The following is a 21,479-nucleotide window of genomic DNA, read 5'->3' as shown; positions in this document are numbered from 1 at the left end:
ACAAATTTCCATTTATGACCTTTTTGTGACCAAAAATAGAAGGTCAAAAGCTGGTCGTCGTAAACTGACTATAGCGACCTTTCTTCTGGAATGGTCAAAGACGTTTACGACCAAAATATTCCTACTGTGGCGTTTTGGTCACTAGCAACCTCCCCCAGGCCACGTAGGCATCCAGCGTGGCAAGCTGATGTGGCACAAGATTCAGCCCGGTCCAATTCGGTTTTCTACATGGGCCTAGCCCAACAATTCGGCCTATTTGTGTTTTTCCTGTCTGTCAATTTTTGGCTGGGTTCATGGGCCAAGCCCAATATTGCAGCCTTTTTATTGTTGGGTTGTGGCCTTTTTGTCTAAACAAATTTAGTTTTTGTCCAAAAGAAGTGTTCACTAGTCAAAAGGGTCCCAATTGTCAGGTTCTAGTAATAGGTTCCCATTTGTCATGTTGTGGTAAGTGAGTCCCACTTTTCTATATTTTTGCAATTAGATAATTTGATTCAAAAAGAGCCAATAAGGCATAATATTCCATACAACAGCCGAATAAAGTACATTACAATCCTGTACACCCAAAACTGAGATAGTATATTACAACAGCCAAGCAAAGTACATAGTAAAAATCTGGTATTCAGCTATAAAATACAACTAAATATACACATAACTAGCTCCAGTGAGCCAAAACGCATTCTGGTTCTAGTTTTTTTTCCAGGATTCTTCTTCCTACAGCTCCTGTACACCCAACTTTTGAAGAATGAAGGCCAGCACCTGAAAATAATATGAATAATTAGAAACATAATCAAGTGAAAAATTTGTTGCAGAACTTTAGATTTAACAGGAAACCATGCATATAACATTCTGAGATGTACGCAAAATTTGTTTTCATAACAGCAAAAACTGAGATATATTTTGCAAACGATAAGTACCAGCACAGGGCAAGTTAACAGAACAGATGGATAGTAAAACAAGTCAGGGAGCAACAAGACACAAGCCGTATGCATTACAAGCAGTCAAACAGTTCAAGGAGCAGCAAACAGTCAAACAGTTCAGGGAACAGCAAACATGCATGCAATTGAAGTACATACTAGTAGTTGTACAACACAATGCCAGGTTGGAGCAAATCATGATTAAGAAAACAATGGAAGCGGCATGGCATAATCAAATAATAACGTGAGCAAACAATTGGATACGAGTCACACTTGATCACAGCAAAGAATGTGCTAGTAGTGTGCACTCACCAAAGAATGAATGAATTGCCATTAATTTGCTACACTCCAGCAGGGCCGTCACAGATTCCAGATCCTCGACACTCCAGCAGCAGCAATCCAGGGCCTTCTTCTCCTACTCGTTCTTTTTCTCTTGGGCTTGCTCCTTCTCCTGGGGGTGCTCCTTCTCCTACAACAGCAGCAACATCAGGTTAATGACAACAGCAGTTTGACAACAGCAGTAGGTCAATAACAACAACATCAATTCCTGGGAATGCTTTAATTTAGTCCATTTCTTTGATCAACCACTTTGGAAAAATACAGTATGAATATGACTGTAGCAGCAGCAGCAAGTCCTACACTAAACTAAGCAATGATGATGTCTAACAACAGCAATCATCATCAACAAGTCCTAACTTAACAGCAGCAAAGAGAAGAAGAGAAGAGAGAAAAATAGAAGAAAAGAGATAAGAAGTTTCTGTTAATAAAAAATAATTACTCATATTTTCAAATGAATCAAATGAGTAGCTCTACACTGCATGTTTAATCAAATGAGTAGTCCATTTTCATAAAACTTTTACACCTCCGTCAGATGTAAAACAAACAAGTCGCTCAGCTCTGTGTCAGATATAAAATAAATTACAACAAAATCATCTGTGTACAGGAAAGAATGTGCCTTGAGACTTAACAACATATCCATAAAAGGTGTATACATCTAATGTCAATTAAAAGAAAAAATAATACTCATGTCCCTGATAAGATGATGCGATAAATCAGGCTAAACAATTACAACACTAGCAGCCCTTTCCAAAACTCTGCATGGCACGGTCAACACTAAGCAATCAACACTAAGCAGTCTGCTTGAAATCAGCGTAACAAGTGACTATAACTACAGTCGTAGGCAACAGAACTGTTCCTATTGAACTTTTACAAACAGACTAATAAACACATATGTTCATTTTTCTTGTTTTCAGAGAAAAAACCACTTGAGCTGATTTTCCTTAACAGGTCAACAATGCATATGCAAGTAATTAGACAGAGAAGCAGCAAAAGAAGAAATTCATTCCGGTTAAAAGTATGGCATTTTGAAACCGATAGCTGTTGTTTGCATTCAAATAACAGGTACATCCGTACATGTAAAGGACAACTTATAACCTGTATCTGTATGTATGCATCACTTCCATTCATACGTGCTAAGGCCAATTCAAACCCCTGAGACTAGCGGCATTGAATCATTTTACAGGGTAGAATCATTGTCCCAGATTGGTACACATGCAACTATTGCACTGCACGTACCAACATCGCATCAGGGAGCAGTCTAATCTGAATTTTAGCTGCTATTATAACGTGAAATTGATTTTGGGTTTGGCGTGTGTGACACTGACTGCTACTGAAAAACTGGCCATGGCCATGGTGGTTAATGCGAACGAAGATGGGCATGGAGGGAACGAGGGGCAGGGACTTACTACTTCGATGTTTATCCTGTAGACGACGTGCAGCCGGCGCTTCTCCCGGCTGCTGGCCCGGTAGGCCAAGGCGAGGAGCTGGCCCTTGCCATGCAGCTCGAGGCCGGCGGCACCGTCGGCGGCCACGCCAAAGACCGTGACGGCCTTGGACGTAGAAGAGGAAGCCGATGCTGCAGGCCGCCGCCACCCACAGGTAGGCCGCGCCGCCCCTGCATGCCGTGTACGCGCCTACACACACAAAAAAACAGCGATCGATTAGTAACCAGGAAGGAAATTAGATGGCGATTCGAGATCAGGAAATGGACAACACACGCTTAACATGAAGGGGACAGGGCGGGGTGTTTACAGAGGATGAGGAGGGAGCGAGCGGCAGAGATGGCGGGGAGGTCGATGAGGGAGGAGCGGAAGTGGAAGCCCCTGGCCTGGTCGAGGAGGCTCTGCGCGGAGGCGTGGTGGACGCCGGCGCGGAGGAAGTTGGAGAGGAGCGCGGGCGGGAGGAGCAGGTCGATGAGGAGCCCGATGTGAGCCTGAGCAGAGGCGCGCTGGACGAGGAAGGGGCGAAGGCATCGGCGAGGATCCAGCAGAGATGGCGGTGGAGGTGCGGTGCCGAGGGCGGGACGAGCACGGCGGCCATGCGACGGAGGCCTCCAGGACGGGCAGAGGAGCGGGTGGTGGTGCGCGGGCGCGGGCGACAGTGTCGGATCTGAATCGGCGGGGTGGCGGCGGCGATGTGGGAGAGGGAGCGCGTGAGGTGGATCTGGAGCGCTAGGGTTCGTGGGGTGAGAGGGTGAGGGAGTTTTCTTTTTTCTTTTTCTTTTTTTGAGACAAATGGGGGGAGCGGGGTGAGGGAGAAAGGGCTGCCGTCCGATCCGAGAGCATCCGACGGTGTTTGAGCACGATCCGCGTGACATGTCCATGGACCAATCAGAATCCAGTACACGTTATGACCTTCTAAATTGGTCATAATTGACTAAAAATAAGGTGTTAAACCATATTTTTTCAAAAAAAATGCCTTGAATCATATAAACAATTTTATGATATGAGAAATACAAAAAGAAACATTCTCATTGTGTCACCAAATGTGACATAGTTTTTAGGAAAACTAACAAACTTGTAATTGGAATAAGACAAATATCTTTTAAAAATTGTTATGAGAAATGAGTTTTTAGGGGGGGGGGTCATTTTCTATTTTTGGAGTGCCAAAAATGTTTACAGCACCACTCCATTTTCCAAAACTATAAGACTGCATTTTATGTACAGTTGACCAAATCTTTAGATGTAAAATGCTTTCGATCCACCTCTTATTAAAAAGACAAATTATGTTTCAAAAAAGCATCTACCTCGGAATTCTTTTGTTTGTCATCTACTTTTTCACATGAAAAATTCAATTAAATGATCTCATATTATGCACAATGATGCATCTTGAAATGGCAAACAATGTTACCTAAGGAAGTTTTCATTTTCTTTGCACGAAAAATTCATTTTTCATTTTTTGAGTGCCCGAAAAGAGGTTTTTTTGTGAAGGACCTCCCAAATAATTGTTGCAAAATTGAACCAAATCATTTTTCTAAAATACTAGGCCATATTTAATGCACAATTGGCCAAATGGTTGGGTGTAAAAAGTTTTGATCCACCTCTCGTGAGAAAGACAAATTTTCGCCGATTCAGTTGGAAGCGGGTCAAATTTGAACTGCAGCTGCCTCATACTTTGCTATTTATTTTTTCCAAAAATCATTTCTAGGTACATAATTATCTATTTAATCAAAGAAACACCAAAAAAATTCCAAGATTCAACCACTAGCTAGGAACGGTCATTCCCGCCGTTTTGACCGCATTTTGAAACGGGCATAAAAAATTCAAAAAAAATCAAAAAAATGGGAAAACTTTGCATTGTGTCATTATATGTGGCCAAGTTCCCAGGAAAAATAACAAACTTGTAATACGACAATTATTTTAAAAAAGTGTTCTCAGAAATGAGCTATCAAGTGTGAAGATTCATGGCTTTCAAGCCAAATGATCAATCTTATGGCCACATTCATGGCATAGTTTGTTCAAATGATCTCATATTGTGCACAAGGGTGCATATTGGAATGGCAAACAATGTTGCCTAAGGAAGTTTTCATTTTTGTTGGACGAAAAAACCATTTTCCATTTTTCGAGTGCCCGAAAGGAGGTTTTTTTGTGAAGGAACTACCAAATAATTGTTGCAAAATTGGACCAAATCATTTTTATAAAATACTAGGCCATATTTAATGCACAATTGACAAAATGGTTTGGTGTAAAAAAATTTGATCCACCTCTCGTGAAAAAGACAAATTTCCGCCGATTCAGCTAGAAGCGGGTCAAATTTGAACTGCAGCTGCCTCATAGTTTGCACTTTATTTTTTCCAAAAATCATTTCTAGGTACATAAGGACCTATTTCATCAGAGAAACACCAAAAAATTCCAAGATTCAACCACTAGCTAGGAACGGTCATTCCTGCCGTTTTGACCGCATTATGAAACGGGCATAAAAAATTCAAAAAAAAAACAAAAAATTGGAAAACCTTCGCATTGTGTCATTATATGTGACCAAGTTTCCAGGAAAAATAATAAACTTGTAATACGGTAATTATTTTAAAAAAGTGTTCTCAAAAATGAGCTATCAAGTGTGAAGATTCATGGCTTTCAAGCCAAATGATCAATCTTATGGCCACATTCATGGCATAGTTTGTTCAAATGATCTAATATTGTGCACAAGGGTGCATCTTGGAATTCCAAACAATGTTGCCTAAGGAAGTTTTCATTTTCTTTGCACGGAAAATAAATTTTTCATTTTCCGAGTGCTCGAAATGAGGTTTTTTTGTGAAGGAACTACCAAATAATTGTTGCACAAATGGACCAAATCAATTTTATAAAATACTAGGCCATATATAATGCACAATTGACAAAATGGTTGGGTGCAAAAAGTTTTGATCCACCTCTGATGAAAAAGACAAATTGTCGTCGATTCAGCTGGAAACGGGTCAAATTTGAACTGCAGCTGCCTCATAGTTTGCTCTTTATTTTTTCCAAAAATCATTTCTAGGTACATAAGTATCTATTTAATCATAGAAACACCAAAAAAATTCCAAGATTCAACCACTAGCTAGGAACGGTCATTCCCGCCGTTTTGACCACATTTTGAAACGGGCATAAAAAATTCAAAAAAAATCAAAAAATTGGAAAACCTTCGCATTGTGTCATTATATGTGACCAAGTTTCCAGGAAAAATAATAAACTTGTAATACGGTAATTATTTTAAAAAAGTGTTCTCAGAAATGAGCTATCAAGTGTGAAGATTCATGGCTTCCAAGCCAAATGATCAATCTTATGGCCACATTCATGGCATAGTTTGTTCAAATGATCTCATATTGTGCACAAGGGTGCATATTGGAATGGAAAACAATGTTGCCTAAGGAAGTTTTCATTTTCGTTGGACGAAAAAACCACTTTCCATTTTTCGAGTGCCCGAAAGGAGGTTTTTTTGTGAAGGAACTACCAAATAATTGTTGCAAAATTGGACCAAGTCATTTTTATAAAATACTAGGCCATATTTAATGCACAATTGACAAAATAGTCTGGTGTAAAAAGATTTGATCCACCTCTCGTGAAAAAGACAAATTTCTGCCGATTCAGTTGGAAGCGGGTCAAATTTGAACTGCAGCTGCCTCATAGTTTGCTATTTGTTTTTTCCAAAAATCATTTCTAGTTACATAAGGACCTATTTAATCATAAATACATGGTTTGATGGCGATACGTCGAGGTTTGGGCGGTGGCCGAGGGCCCCAACTCTAGAGCGCGTAAACTCGCATGCCCGCCGCGTGGTCACCGCGTGACCGTGGCGTTGCCATGTGTTCTGGGCGGCCTAGGCATGTCTAGTGGGTTGGTCACTCCCCAGGTTGGTGCTAGGAAGAAAATTACAACTTAAGATTCTCACGAGGAGACCAATCGATGCTCAAACATGAATTAGCAGCCAAGTGTTTGATTAGCGGTATGGGAAATGTACATGGCTAATGGGCGTGAGTTTTGGCTGAGGATGATCAGTTACTAAGAAGACCGTTTTCACAAATTTTCAGCTCAAAAGGAGGAGCCTAGGTGGTACTTGCTTTGCAAACCACCACACTGCACATAAATACGAATGTTGAAGCTCGGCTCAAAATAATGAATGGATTGAGCTGGCATTTGGTGGAGGATGGTTATTTGGGCATAGGAAAGCACTGTAGAAAATGGATACTATTTGGACATGCCAAAGTGGTACTTCCTTCACAAACTGTTACTCTGACCAAAATAGGAAAATGAATATTTTTGAATTATTTTTGAACTAGGCAAGGAAGGTTTTTACATATTTGACGAAGATATGACCCAAAAAATTTATGAGATTTTTTGGGAATTTTGGGGATGACAGAAATATAGGTTGCTTCACAACCTAGGGCAAAAACTGCCACATGGACATGACACATAGGCAAAACTGATGAGGTGGCGCCTAGTCATAGCAACCCACCACAATTTACAAGGCTATGACCATCTATATTGGTCGTTAACAACTAGAAATAAGGCAGCGGACTAGCGCTGTTAGCTTTATGACCATTTCATGTAAGGAAATTATGACCTTTCTGACCAAAATGGTCGCAATGGTTTAGGGTTTGGAGCCCCTCGAACAGCTTTTGACCAATTGGTCATAAATGGTCATAAATCTATGACTAATTCTTCCAGGGTCACTGACAGAAGGTCATAAGTTGACATATTTCTTGTAGTGATGATGTGGTAAATTTTTTGTCCCATTTGGGGCAAGTTTGGGTATAAGCTTCTCACAAACCAGAGCTTCTCACAACAAGCGTGATGGTTTCGGTAGGGAACGTGCCACCTTTGGGGACGAAACGATATGGTTTGCCTCTTATTGCTTTCAAAAAATTTCTAGTGTCAACATAGAACAACACGAGTGCTATGTTAAACTTTGGAATTTTTTGGGCTTTATTCGGACAATTTTATACATTAACTGGGTTTTCTAGGCATTTTATGTGCATAATTAATATTTGAACTACATGCACATGCTCCGGTGCATATAAATTGGTAGAAAAATCAAATCTCTGTCCTTGGCTGCATGCTTAGGTCTCATGCAAGAATTGGTAATGAATGTCAAACACCCTCCCACCGTCACTCGGCCACAAACATTGAGATACCTGGTTTTTAAATTCTAGTAAATCCAAAACTCGTCAAAAACTGATGAAACTTAGCATGCTATCATGGAGCAGCATCAACATGGCACGGTAAATTTTTTGTCCCATTTGGGGCAGGTTTGGGTATAAGCTTCTCACAAACTAGAGCTTCCCACAACAAGCGTGATGGTTTCGGTAGGGAACGTGCCACCTTTGGGGACGAAACGATATCAGTTGCCTCATATTCCATTTAAATTTTTTCTAGTGTCAACATAGAACAACAAGAGTGTTGTGTTAAATTTTGGAATTTTTCGTGGTTCGTTCAGACATTTTTATACATTAACTGGGTTTCCTAGGCGTTTTATGTGCGTAATTCAAATTTGAACTACATGCACATGCTCCAGTGCATATAAATTGGTTGAAAAATCAAATTTGTGTCCCTGGTTGCATGCTTAGGTCCCATGCAAGAAATGGGGATTAATGTCAAACACCCTGCCACCGTCACTCGGCCGCAAACATTGAGATACCTGGTTTTTACATTCTAGTAAATCCAAAACACGTTTGAAATTTATGAAACTTGGCATGCTGTCATGGAGCGGCATCAACATGCCGTGGTAAATTTTGTGTCCTATTTGGGGCAGGTTAGTGTATAAGCTTCCCACAACAAGCGTGATGCTTTCGGTAGGGAAAGTGCCACCTTTGGGGACAAACGATATCGATTGCCTCTTATTGCATTTAAAATTTCCTAGTGTCAACATAGAACAACAAGAGTGTTCTGTTAAATTTTGGAATTTTTCGGGTTTATTTGGACATTTTTATACATTAACTGGGTTTTCTAGGCATTTTATGTGCATAATTCAAATTTGAACAACATGCACATGCTCCAGTGCATATAAATTGGTTGAAAGATCAAATTTGTGACTTTGGTTGGATGCTTAGGTCCCATGCAAGAAATGGGAATGAATGTCAAAAACCCTGCCACCGTCATTCGGCCGCAAACATTGAGATACCTGGTTTATCAATTCTGGTAAATCCAAAACTCGTCTGAAATTCATGAAACTTCGATGCTATCATGGAGCGGTATCATCATGCCGTGGTAATTTTTTTGTCCCATTTGGGGCTGGCTTGGGTATAAGCTTCTCACAAACAAGTGCTTCTCACAACAAGCGTGATGGTTTCGGTAGGGAACGTGCCACCTTTGGGGACGAAACGATATCCATTGCCTCTTATTTCTTTAAAAAAAATCTAGTGTCAACATAGAACAACAGGAGTGTTGTGTTAAATTTTCGAATTTTTCGGGGTTTGGTTGGACATTTTTATACATTAGCAGGGGTTTCTAGGCATTTCATGTGCACAATTGAAATTTTAACTACATGCACATGTTCCAATGCATGAAAATGGTTGGAAAATCAAATATGTGTCCTTGGTTGCATGCTTAGGTCCCATGCAAGAAATGGGAATGAATGTCAAAACCCCTGCCACTGTCACTCTGCTGCAAGCATTGAGATACCTGGTTTTTAAATTCTAGTAAATCCAAAACTCGTCAGAAATTCATGATACTTGGCATGCTCCCATAGAGCGGCATCAACATGGCATGGTAAATTTTTTGTCCCATTAGGGGTAGGTTTGGGTATAAGCTTCTCACAAACTAGAGCTTCTCACAACAAGCATGATGGTTTCGGTAGGGAACGTGCCACCTTTGGGGACGAAACGATATCTATTGCCTCTTATTGCATTTAAATTTTTTCAAGTGTCAACGAAGAACAACAGGAGTGTTGTGTTAAATTTTGGAATTTTCGGGGTTCGTTTGGACATTTTTATACATTAACTGGGTTTTCTAGGCATTTTATGTGCATAATTCAAATTTGAACTACATGCACATGCTCCAGTGCACATAAATTGGTTGAAAAATCAAATTTGTGACCTTGGTATCATACTTAGGTCCCATGAAAGAAATGGGGATGAATGCCAAACACCCTGCCACCGTCACTCGGCCGCAAACATTGAGGTACCTAGTTTTTACCTTCTAGTAAATCCAGAACTCGTCTGAAATTCATGAAACTTGGCATGCTATCATGGAGCGGCATCAACATGCTGTGGTAAATTTTTTGTCCCATTTGGGGCAAGTTTGGGTATAAGCTTCTCACAAACCAGAGCTTCTCACAACAAGCGTGATGGTTTCGGTAGGGAACGTGCCACCTTTGGGGACGAAACGATATGGGTTGCCTCTTATTGCTTTCAAAAAAATTCTAGTGTCAACATAGAACAACACGAGTGCTATGTTAAACTTTGGAATTTTTCGGGCTTTATTCGGACATTTTTATACATTAACTGGGTTTTCTAGGCATTTTATGTGCATAATTAATATTTGAACTACATGCACATGCTCCGGTGCATATAAATTGGTAGAAAAATCAAATCTTTGTCCTTGGCTGCATGCTTAGGTCTCATGCAAGAATTGGTAATGAATGTCAAACACCCTCCCACCGTCACTCGGCCACAAACATTGAGATACCTGGTTTTTAAATTCTAGTAAATCCAAAACTCGTCAAAAACTCATGAAACTTAGCATGCTATCATGGAGCGGCATCAACATGGCATGGTAAATTTTTTGTCCCACTTGGGGTAGGTTTGGGTATAAGCTTCTCACAAACTAGAGCTTCCCACAACAAGCGTGATGGTTTCGGTAGGGAACGTGCCACCTTTGGGGACGAAACAATATCGGTTGCCTCATATTGCATTTAAATTTTTTCTAGTGTCAACATAGAACAACAAGAGTGTTGTGTTAAATTTTGGAATTTTTCATGGTTCGTTCTGACATTTTTATACATTAACTGGGTTTCCTAGGCGTTTTATGTGCGTAATTCAAATTTGAACTACATGCACATGCTCCAGTGCATATAAATTGGTTGAAAAATCAAATTTGTTTCCTTGGTTGCATGCTTAGGTCCCATGCATGAAATGGGGATGAATGTCAAACACCCTGCCACCGTCACTCGGCCGCAAACATTGAGATACCTGGTTTTTACATTCTAGTAAATCCAAAACACGTTTGAAATTTATGAAACTTGGCATGCTATCATGGAGCGGCATCAACATGCCATGGTAAATTTTTTGTCCTATTTGGGCAGGTTAGGGTATAAGCTTCTCACAACAAGCGTGATGGTTTCGGTAGGGAACGTGCCACCTTTGGAGACAAACAATATCGGTTGCCTCTTATTGCATTTAAAATTTCCTAGTGTCTACATAGAACAACAAGAGTGTTGTGTTAAATTTTGGAATTTTTTGGGGTTCGTTCGGACATTTTTATACATTAACTTGGTTTTCTAGGCATTTTACGTGCACAATTCAAATTTGAACTACATGCACATGCTCCAGTGCATATAAATTGGTTGAAAAATCAAATTTGTGTCCTTGGTTGCATGCTTACGTCCCATGCAGGAAATGGGGATGAATGCCAAAACCCTGCCACCGTCACTCGACCGCAAACGGTGAGATACATGGTTTTTACATTCCAGTAAATCCTAAACTTGACTGAAATTCATGAAACTTGGCATGCTATCATGGAGCGGCATCAACATGCCGTGGTAAATTTTTTGTCCCATTTGGGGTAGGTTTGGGTATAAGCTTCTCACAAGAAGCTTGATGGTTTCGGTAGGGAACATGCACCTTTGGGGACGAAACGATATCGGTTGCCTCTTATTACTTTCAAAAATTGTAACTCCCCGTGACCGATGCTCCAGATGCCCCCTTTTTATTTTAGTTTATGTCGTGTGTTTATTATGTTTGTTGCATTAACATAATTGTTTTGCATATTTCTTTTCCCCTATGGTGTTGCCATGACCATGTTGAGTGCCTTGCCATATTTTCTCTTCTTGCATCATGATCATCATTGGGGATGTTGCATTGTCATGCTTATCTCTTGTCATATTGCTTTGTGCCATTCATGTTGTTGCCATGAGCATCATGTGCATTTCACTCATCCTCATGCTATGTGTGTCCTTTATGTTGTGTGTGCATCTGTCCTTGCTATGTCTCTCTCAAGCCATGCCCATGTATCATCACCTCTCCCTTCGTTCTTTCATGTTTTTGCAAGTGACATTATTCCCTCCTTTATTAATGTTCATTTATTTCCTAATAATCTTACTCCATGGCTTATACCTCTCTGTAAAATATCATCCTTTTTGGAGTTGTTTTGGTTGGGTTCAAAAATGGAGCAAGTTTGAATTTAATTCAAACTTGATTTATTTTTCTGCCTCTAAAAATGCCCATCTCAATTTTATCCAATTTTGTAAAACACTAGGTTCATGAGGATATTTTCATATCTCACACACCACCAACCTATCCCTCTATGCATTTTTCTCTTTCATTTCTCGTTGAAGAAATAGAAAAGAAAGAAAGAGCAGCAACAGAGAGCAGCCCGACAGCGGCCCAGTATCAGCGCACCTGCAGCAGCCCACCTAGCCCTCCAGATCCTTTTTCCACAAGAACCCTCATACCCTTCTCTCTCACCCGTCCCACGTGTCGTATCTGGACCCACACGTCAGTCACTGATCTGTAGCACTCACTCACCTTTCTCCTACCTCTCCCCTCTCCTTTACACGCATGCCATGGCCACCGTGGCCAAGCCAGCCGTGCGCGCGCCCCTATAAAGCAGCCCCCGCAGCGACCCCTAGGGTTTCCCCTTCCTCCTCTCCCTCTTCTCCACCGCCGCCACGCAGGTAAGGGCACCCAAGCGCCCTGTTGCCTCGCTTCCGATCGCCATGGCCGAGGCGAGCCGGAGCTCTCCTCCGGCGTAGGAGCTCCAACATCGGCCCCTTCTTCCTCTACGCTCACCACGACACCTCCACGACCCCGTTCCCTCTGCGATCCAAGGCCGGAGATGCCAAGTTCATCGGCGCCTTCTTCCCCTGCTTCCTCTGATTCTTGGACCCGAGGACGTCGCCCTGATCAGCAGCTCGTCGTCGACCTTTCCTTCATCTCCCGGTCTCCTCATCGTATCCCTTGAGCCCCTGGTGAGCAGCCACTCCTCCCAGCCCCTCCTCCCAGCCCCTCTTCCACTTTGATTCCATCGTTGTAGTCAGCGATCCTCGCGCCCTGAGTTCGTCCGCCATGGGCGATCTCGAGTTTGAGCTCGTGCTCGTGTCTCTGCTTCTGCTCGCTGATCCCACACACACAGCCTCCACCCTCACTCCGCGCTGCACGCATCCATGCATGTCGTCTCCATTCCGGTCAGAAGCCATGGCCGTAGCCATGTGAACCATGTCCAGTGAGGATTGGCCACAACGCATGCCCAGCCACCCCCTATGCATCCACACATGCCTCCTACCGTGGCCCTCCGCACGCCTGCCACTGTAGCTCCTGCCTCGCCATGCATCGCCGCCATACCCACGAGCATCAAGCTCACGCGCCCAACCGCGGAACCCTGTCGTCGGTGAGGAATCCGTTCACTTCTCGTTGCATGCTTGGTATGTATGGGTTCGCCCCATTGCGTAACTTCCATCCGAGCCCTCCATCGCGTGTTTTGGTTGCCGGAACAGCTCCGACGAGCTCCTCCGCTATCCGATGTCCCCAACGCTACCTCCTCTTCTTTTCTCTACATCTGCATGCACACGACACCGGCGAGCGGCAGCTACTCGTCCCTGCCTTCCGCACCCACACCCACATCCTCGCGTCGTTGCTCCTCCACACGCACCCTAGCACGTTTTCCGCACCCCCGCCGGTCCTCTGCAACCACAGCAAGGACCGCTGCTGGCTCAATACGCCGGCGAGTCCCCGTGCGCACGCTTAAGTTTAGGTTCTTGGTCGGCAGCCTGTGCTAGCAGTGTGGATGTTCTTTGAGTTTCTGTTTGTGTTTCATCCGTAGTCGGATGTTGCTCTTATCTATGATGTTGATGTATTCATGTGGCATTGTTTACCTCTTGTATGTATCCCCAACTATTATGTAATGGTACGATGTAATGATATCCACCTTGCAAAAGCGCTCCAATATGCGCTTCTATCCTTGGTGGGACCTTTGAGTTCCTTTAGGATAGGGTCGCATATTGGGCGTGACAAAAATATTCTAGTGTCAACATAGAACAACAGGAGTGTTGTGTTAAATTTTGGACTTTTTCGGGGTTCGTTTGGAAAATTTTATACTTAACTGGGTTTTCTAGGCATTTTATGTGCATAATTCAAATTTGAACTACATGCACATGCTCCAGTGCATATAAATTGGTTGAAAAATCAAATATGTGTCCTTGATTGCATGCTTAGGTCTCATGCAAGAATTGGGAATGAATGTCAAACACCCTGCCACCGTCACTCGGCCGCAAACATTGAGATACCTAGTTTTAAAATTCTAGTAAATCCAAAACTCGTCAGAAATTCATGAAGCTTGGCATGCTATCATGGAGCGGCATCAACATGGCATGGTAAATTTTTTGTCCCATTTGGGGCAGGTTTGGGTATAAGCTTCTCACAAACCAGAGCTTCATACAACAAGCCTGATGGTTTCGGTAGGGAACGTGCCACCTTTGGGAACGAAACAATATCGGTTGCCTCTTATTGCATTTAAAATTTTTATAGTGTCAACATAGAACAACAGGAGTGTTGTGTTAAATTTTAGTATTTTTGGGGGTTCGTTCGGACATTTTTATACATTAACTGGGTTTTCTAGGCATTTTATGTGCATAATTCAAATTTGAACTACATGCACATGCTCTAGTGCATATAAATAGGATGGAAAATCAAATCAGTGTCCTTGGTTGCTTGCTTAGGTCCCATGGAAGAAATAGGGATGAATGTCAATCACGCTGCCACCGTCACTCGGCAGCAAACATTGAGATACCTGATTTTTAAATTCTAGTAAATCCAAAACTCGTCTGAAATTCATGAAACTTGGCATGCTATCATGGAGCAGCATCAACTTGCCGTGGTAAATTTTGTGTCCCATTTGGGGCATGTTTGTGTATAAGTTTCTCACAAACGAGAGCTTCTCACAACAAGCTTGATGGTTTTGGTAGGGAACGTGCCAACTTTGGGGACGAAACGATATATGTTGCCTCTTATTGCATTTAAATTTTTTCTAGTGTCAACATAGAAGAACAGGAGTGTTGTGTCTAATATTGGAATTTTTAGGGTTCATTCGGACATTTTTATACATTAACTGGGTTTTATAGGCATTTTATTTGCATAATCCAAATTTGAACTACATGCACACGCTCCAGTGCATATAAATTGGTTGAAAAATGAAATATGTGTCCTTGATTGCACGCTTGTGTCCCATGCAAGAAATGGGGATGAATGTCAAACACCTTGCCACTGTCACTCGGCCGCAAACATTGAGATACCTGGGTTTTACATTCTAGTAAATCCAAAACTTGTCTGAAATTCATGAAACTTTGCATGCTATCATGGAGCGGCATCAACATGCCGTGGTAAATTTTTTGTCCCATTTGTGGCAGGTTCGGGTATAAGCTTCTCACAAACCAGAGCTTCTCACAACAACCGTGATGGTTTCAGTAGGGAACGTGCCACCTTTGGGGACGAAACGATATTTGTTGCCTCTTATTGCTTTCAAAAATTTTCTAGTGTCAACATAGAACAACAGGAGTGTTGTGTTAAATTTTGGAATTTTTCGGGGTTTGGACATTTTTATACATTAACTCAGTTTTCTAGGCATTTTATGTGCATAATTCAGATTTGAACTACATGCACATGCTCCAGTGCATATAGATTGGTTGATAAATCAAATCAGTGTCCTTGGATGCATGTTTAGGTCTCATGCGATAAATGGGAATGAATTTCAAACACCCTGCCACCGTAACTCGGTCGCAAACATTGAGATACCTGGTTTTTAAATCCTAGTAAATCCAAAACTCGTCTGAAATTCATGAAACTTCGCATGCTATCATGGAGCGGCATCAACATGCCGTGGTAAATTTTTTGTCCCAGTTGGGGCAAGTTTGGGTATAAGCTTGTCACAAACCAGAGCTTCTCACAACAAGCGTGATGCTTTCAGTAGGGAACGTGTCACCTTTATGGATGAAACGATATTCGTTGCCTCTTATTGCTTTCAAAAAAATTATAGTTTCAACATATAATAACATGAGTGTTATGTTTTGGAATTTTTTGGTGTTCGTTTGGACATTTTTATACATTAACTGGGGTTCCTAGGAATTTTATCTGCATAATTCAAATTTGAACTACGTGCAGATGCTCCAGTGCATATAAATTGGTTGAAAAATCAAATATTTTTCCTTGGATGCATGCTTAGGTCCCATGCAAGAAATGGGAATTAATGTCAAACACCCTGCAACCATCACTCGGCCGCAAACATCGAGATACCTGTTTTTTAATTTCCAGTAAATCCAAAACTCCTCTGAAATTCATGAAACTTGGCATGCTATCATGGAGCGGCATCGACATGCCATGGTAAATTTTTTGTCCCATTTGGAGTAGGTTTAGGTATAAGCTTCTCACAAACCAGAGCTTCTCACAACAAGTGTTATGGTTTCGGTAGGGAACGTGCCACCTTTGGGGACGAAACAATATCGATCGCCTCTTATTGCTTTCAAAAAATTTCTAGTGTCAAACAGGAGTGTTGTGTTAAATTTTGGAATTTTTCGGGGTTCGTTTGGACATTTTTATAAATTAATTGGGTTTTCTAGGCATTTTATGTGCATAATTCAAATTTGAACTACATGCACATGCTCCAGTGCATATAAATTGGTTGAAAAATCATATATGTGTCCTTGGTTGCATGCTTAGGTCTCATGCAAGAAATGGGAATGAATGTCAAACACCCTGCCACCGTCACTCGACCACAAACTTTGAGATACCTGGTTTTTAAATTCTAGTAAATCCAAAACTCGTTTGAAATTCATGAAACTTGGCATACTATCATGGAGCGGCATCAACATGTCGTGGTAATTTTTTTGTCCTATTTGGGGCAGGTTAGGTTATAAGCTTCTCACAACAAGCCTGATGGTTTCGGCAGGGAACGTGCCACCTTTGGGGACGAAACAATATCGGTTGCCTCTTATTGCATTTAAAATTTTTCTAGTGTGAACATAGAACAACATGAGTGTTGTGTTAAATTTTGGTATTTTTCGGGGTTCGTTCGGACATTTTTATACATTAACTGGGTTTTCTATGCATTTATGTGCATAATTCAAATTTGAACTACATGCACATGCTCTAGTACATATAAATTGGATGGAAAATCAAATATGTGTCCTTGGTTGCATGCTTAGGTCCCATGGAAGAAATAGGGATGAATGTCAAACACGCTGCCACCGTCACTCGGCCGCAAACATTGAGATACCTGGTTTTAAAATTCTAGTAAATCCAAAACTCGTCTGAAATTCATGAAACATGGCATGCTATCATGGAGCAGCATCAACTTGCCGTGGTAAATTTTGTGTCCCATTTGAGGCAGGTTTGTGTATAAGTTTCTCACAAACCAGAGCTTCTCACAACAAGCGTGATGGTTTTCGTAGGGAACGTGCTAACTTTGGGGACGAAACGATATATGTTGCCTCTTATTGCTTTCAAAAAATTTCTAGTGTCAACATAGAACAACAGGAGTGTTGTGTTAAATTTTGGAATTTTTCAGGGTTTGTTTGGACATTTTTATACATTAACTAGGTTTTCTAGGCATTTTATGTGCATAACTCAAATTTGAACTACATGCACATGCTCTAGTGTATATAGATTGGTTGAAAAATCAAATCGGTGTCCTTGGATGCATGCTTAGGTCTCATGCGATAGATGGGAATGAATATCAAACACCCTGCCACCGTAACTCGGCCGCAAATATTGAGATACCTTGTTTTTAAATTCTAGTGAATCCAAAACTCGTCTGAAATTCATGAAACTTCGCATGCTATCATGGAGCGGCATCAGCATGCCGTGGTAAATTTTTTGTCCCAGTTGGGACAGGTTTGGGTATAAGCTTGTCACAAACCAGAGCTTCTCACAACAAGCGTGATGCTTTCAGTGGGGAACGTGCCACCTTTATGGATGAAACGATATTCATTGCCTCTTATTGCTTTCAAAAGATTTCTAGTGTCAACATAGAATAACCTGAGTGTTGTGTTTTGGAATTTTTCGGTGTTTGTTTGAACATTTTTATACATTAATTGGGGTTCCTAGGCATTTTATGTGCATAATTCAAATTTGAACTACATGCAGATGCTCCAGTGCATATAAATTGGTTGAAAAATCAAATATTTGTCCTTGGATGCATGCTTAGGTCCCATGCAATAAATGGGAATGAATGTCAAACACCCTGCAACCATCACTCGGCCGCAAACGTCGAGATACATGTTTCTTAAATTCTAGTAAATCCAAAACTCCTATAAAATTCATGAAACTTGGCATGCTATCATGGAGCGGCATCGACATGCCATGGTAAAATTTTTGTCCCATTTGGAGCAGGCTTAGGTATAAGCTTCTCACAAACCAGAGCTTCTCACAACAAGCGTGATGGTTTCGGTAGGGAATGTGCCACCTTTGGGGACGAAACGATATCGATTGCCTCTTATAGCTTTCAGAAATTTTCTAGTGTCAACATAGAACAACAGGAGTGTTGTGTTAAATTTTGGAATTTTTTGGGGTTCGTTTGGACATTTTTATACATTAACTGGGTTTTCGAGGCATTTTATGTGCATAATTCAAATTTGAACTACATGCACATGCTCTAGTGCATATAAATTGGTTGAAAAATCAAATCTGTGTCCTTGGTTGCATGCTTAGGTCTCATGCAAGAATTGGGAATGAATGTCAAACACCCTGCCACCGTTACTCGGCCGCAAACACTGAGGTACCTGGTTTTTAAATTCTAATAAATCCAAAAATCGTCAGAAATTCATGAAACTTGGCATGCTATCTTGGATTGGCATCAAGATGGCATGGTAAATTTTTTGTCCCATTTGGGGCAGGTTTGGGTATAAGCTTCTCACAAACCAAAGCTTCTCACAACAAGCGTGATGGTTTCGGTAGGGAATGTGCCACCTTTGGGGACAAACGATATCGGTTGCCTCTTATTGCATTTAAAATCTTCCTAGTGTCAACATAGAACAACATGATTGTTGTGTTAAATTTTGGAATTTTTTGGGGTTCGTTCAGACATTTTTATACATTAACTAGGGTTTCTAGGCATTTTACGTGCACAATTCAAATTTTAACTACATGCACATGCTCCAGTGCATATAAATTGGTTGAAAAATCAAATTTGTGTCCTTGGTTGCATGCTTACATCCCATGCAAGAAATGGGGATGAATGCCAAACACCCTACCACCGTCACTCGACTGCAAACAGTGAGATACCTGGTTTTTACATTCCAATAAATCCTAAACTTGACTGAAATTCATGAAACTTGGTATGCTATCATGGAGCGGCATCAACATGCCGTGGTAAATTTTTTTGTCCCATTTGGGGAAGGTTTGGGTATAAGCTTCTCACAATAAGCTAGATGGTTTCGGTAGGGAACGTGCACCTCTGGGGACGAAACGATATCGGTTGCCTCTTATTACTTTCAAAAATTGTAACTCCCCGAGACCGACACTCCAGTTGCCCCCTTTTTATTTTAGTTTATGTCGTGTGTTTATTATGTTTGTTGCATTAACATAATTGTTTTCCATATTTCTTTTCCCTATGGTGTTGCCATGACCATGTTGAGTGCCTTGCCATATTTTCTCTTCTTGCATCATGATCATCATTGGGGATGTTGCATTGCCATGCCTATCTCTTGTCATGTTGCTTTTGGCCATTCATGTTGTTGCCGTGAGCATGATGTGCATAGCACTCATCCTCATGCTATGTGTGTCCTTTATGTTGTGTGTGCATCTGTCCTTGCTATGTCTCTCTCAAGCCATGCCCATGTATCATCACCTCTCCCTTCGTTCTTTCATGTTTTTGCAAGTGACATTATTCCCTCCTTCATTAATGTTCATTTATTTCCTAATAATCTTACTCCATGCCTTATACCTCTTTGTAAAATATCATCCTTTTTGGAGTTGTTTTGGTTGGGTTCAAAAATGGAGCAAGTTTGAATTTAATTCAAACTTGATTTATTTTTCTGCCTCTAAAAATGCCCATCTCAATTTTATCCAATTCTGTAAAACACTAGGGTCATGAGGATATTTTCATATCTCACACACCACTGACCTATCCCTCTATGCATTTTTCTCTTTCATTTCTCGTTGGAGAAATAGAAAAGAAAGAAAGAGTAGCAACAGAGAGTAGCTCGACAGCGGCCCAGTATCAGCGCACGTGCAGCAGCCCACCTAGCCCTCCAGATGCTTTTTCCACCAGAAACCCTCATACCCCTCTCTCTCACCCGTCCCATGTGTCGTATCTGGACCCACACGTCAGTCATTGATCTGTAGCATTCACTCACCTTTCTCCTACCTCTCCCCTCTCCTTTACACGCACGCCATGGCCACCGTGGCTGAGCCAGCTGTGCCCGCGCCCCTATAAAGCAGCCTCCGCAGCGACCCCTAGGGTTTCCTCTTCCTCCTCTCCCTCTTCTCCGCCACTGCCACGCAGGTAAGGGCACCCAAGCGCCCTGTTGCCTCGCTTCCGATCGCCATGGTCGAGGCGAGCCGGAGCTCTCCTCCGGTGTAGGAGCTCCAACACCGGCCCCTTCTTCCTCTACGTGCACCACGACACCTCCACGACCCCGTTCCCTCTGCGATCCAAGGATGGAGACGCCAAGTTCATCGACGCCTTCTTCCCCTGCTTCCTCTGCTTCTCGGACCCGAGGACGTCGCCCCGACCAACAGCTCGTCGTCGCCCTTTCCTTCATCTCCCTGTCTCCTCGTCGTATCCCTCGAGCCCCTGGTGAGCAGCCGCTCCTCCCAGCCCCTCCTCCTAGCCCCTCTTCCACTTTGATTCCATCGTTGTAGTCGCGAATCCTCACGCCCTGAGTTCGTCCGCCATGGGCGATCTCGAGTTTGAGCTCGTGCTCGTGTATCTGCTTCTGCTCGCTGATCCCACACACACAGCCTCCACCCTCACTCCGCGCTGCACGCATCCATGCATGTCGTCTCCATTCCGGTCAGCAGCCATGGTCGTAGCCATGTGAAGCATGTACAGTGAGGCTTGGCCACAACGCACGCCCAGCCACCTCCCTGTGCATCTACACATGCCTCCTACAGTAGCCCTCCGCACGCCCGCCACTGTAGCTCCTGCCTCGCCATGCATCGCCGCCATGGCCGCAAGCATCAAGCTCACGCGCCCCACAGCGGAACCCCGTCGTCGGTGAGGAATTCGTTCACTTCTCGTTGCATGCTTGGTATGTATGGGTTCGCCCCATTGCGTAGCATCCATCTGAGCCCTCCATTGCGTGTTTTGGTTGCCGGAACAGCTCCGACGAGCTCCTTCGCTGTCTAATGTCCCCAACGCTACCTCCTTTGCTTTTCTCTACATCTGCATGCACACGACACCAGCAAGAGGTAGCTGCTCGTCCCTTCCTTGCGCACCCACACCCACATCCTCGCGTCATTGCTCCCCCACACGCACCCTAGCACGTTTTCCGCACCCCCGTCGGTCCTCTGTAACCACAGCAAGGGCTGATGCTGGCTCCCAACACCGGCGAGTCCCCGTGCGCACGCTTCAGTTTAGGTTCTTGAACGGTAGCCTGGGCTAGCAG

General features: G+C 42.5%; 1 pseudogene; it reads right to left on the bottom strand.

Moving 5' to 3' along the window:
* Nucleotides 1-1,329: 1,329 nt before the first annotated feature.
* Nucleotides 1,330-21,040, bottom strand: LOC123081968 (uncharacterized; annotated as a pseudogene).
* Nucleotides 21,041-21,479: the final 439 nt, after the last annotated feature.

The sequence above is a fragment of the Triticum aestivum genome, chromosome 1B (genome assembly GCF_018294505.1).
Source record: "Triticum aestivum cultivar Chinese Spring chromosome 1B, IWGSC CS RefSeq v2.1, whole genome shotgun sequence".
Classification (NCBI taxonomy): domain Eukaryota; kingdom Viridiplantae; phylum Streptophyta; class Magnoliopsida; order Poales; family Poaceae; genus Triticum; species Triticum aestivum.
Note: the sequence above shows the minus strand (reverse complement) of the source record. Positions and strands in the feature narration are given on the sequence as shown.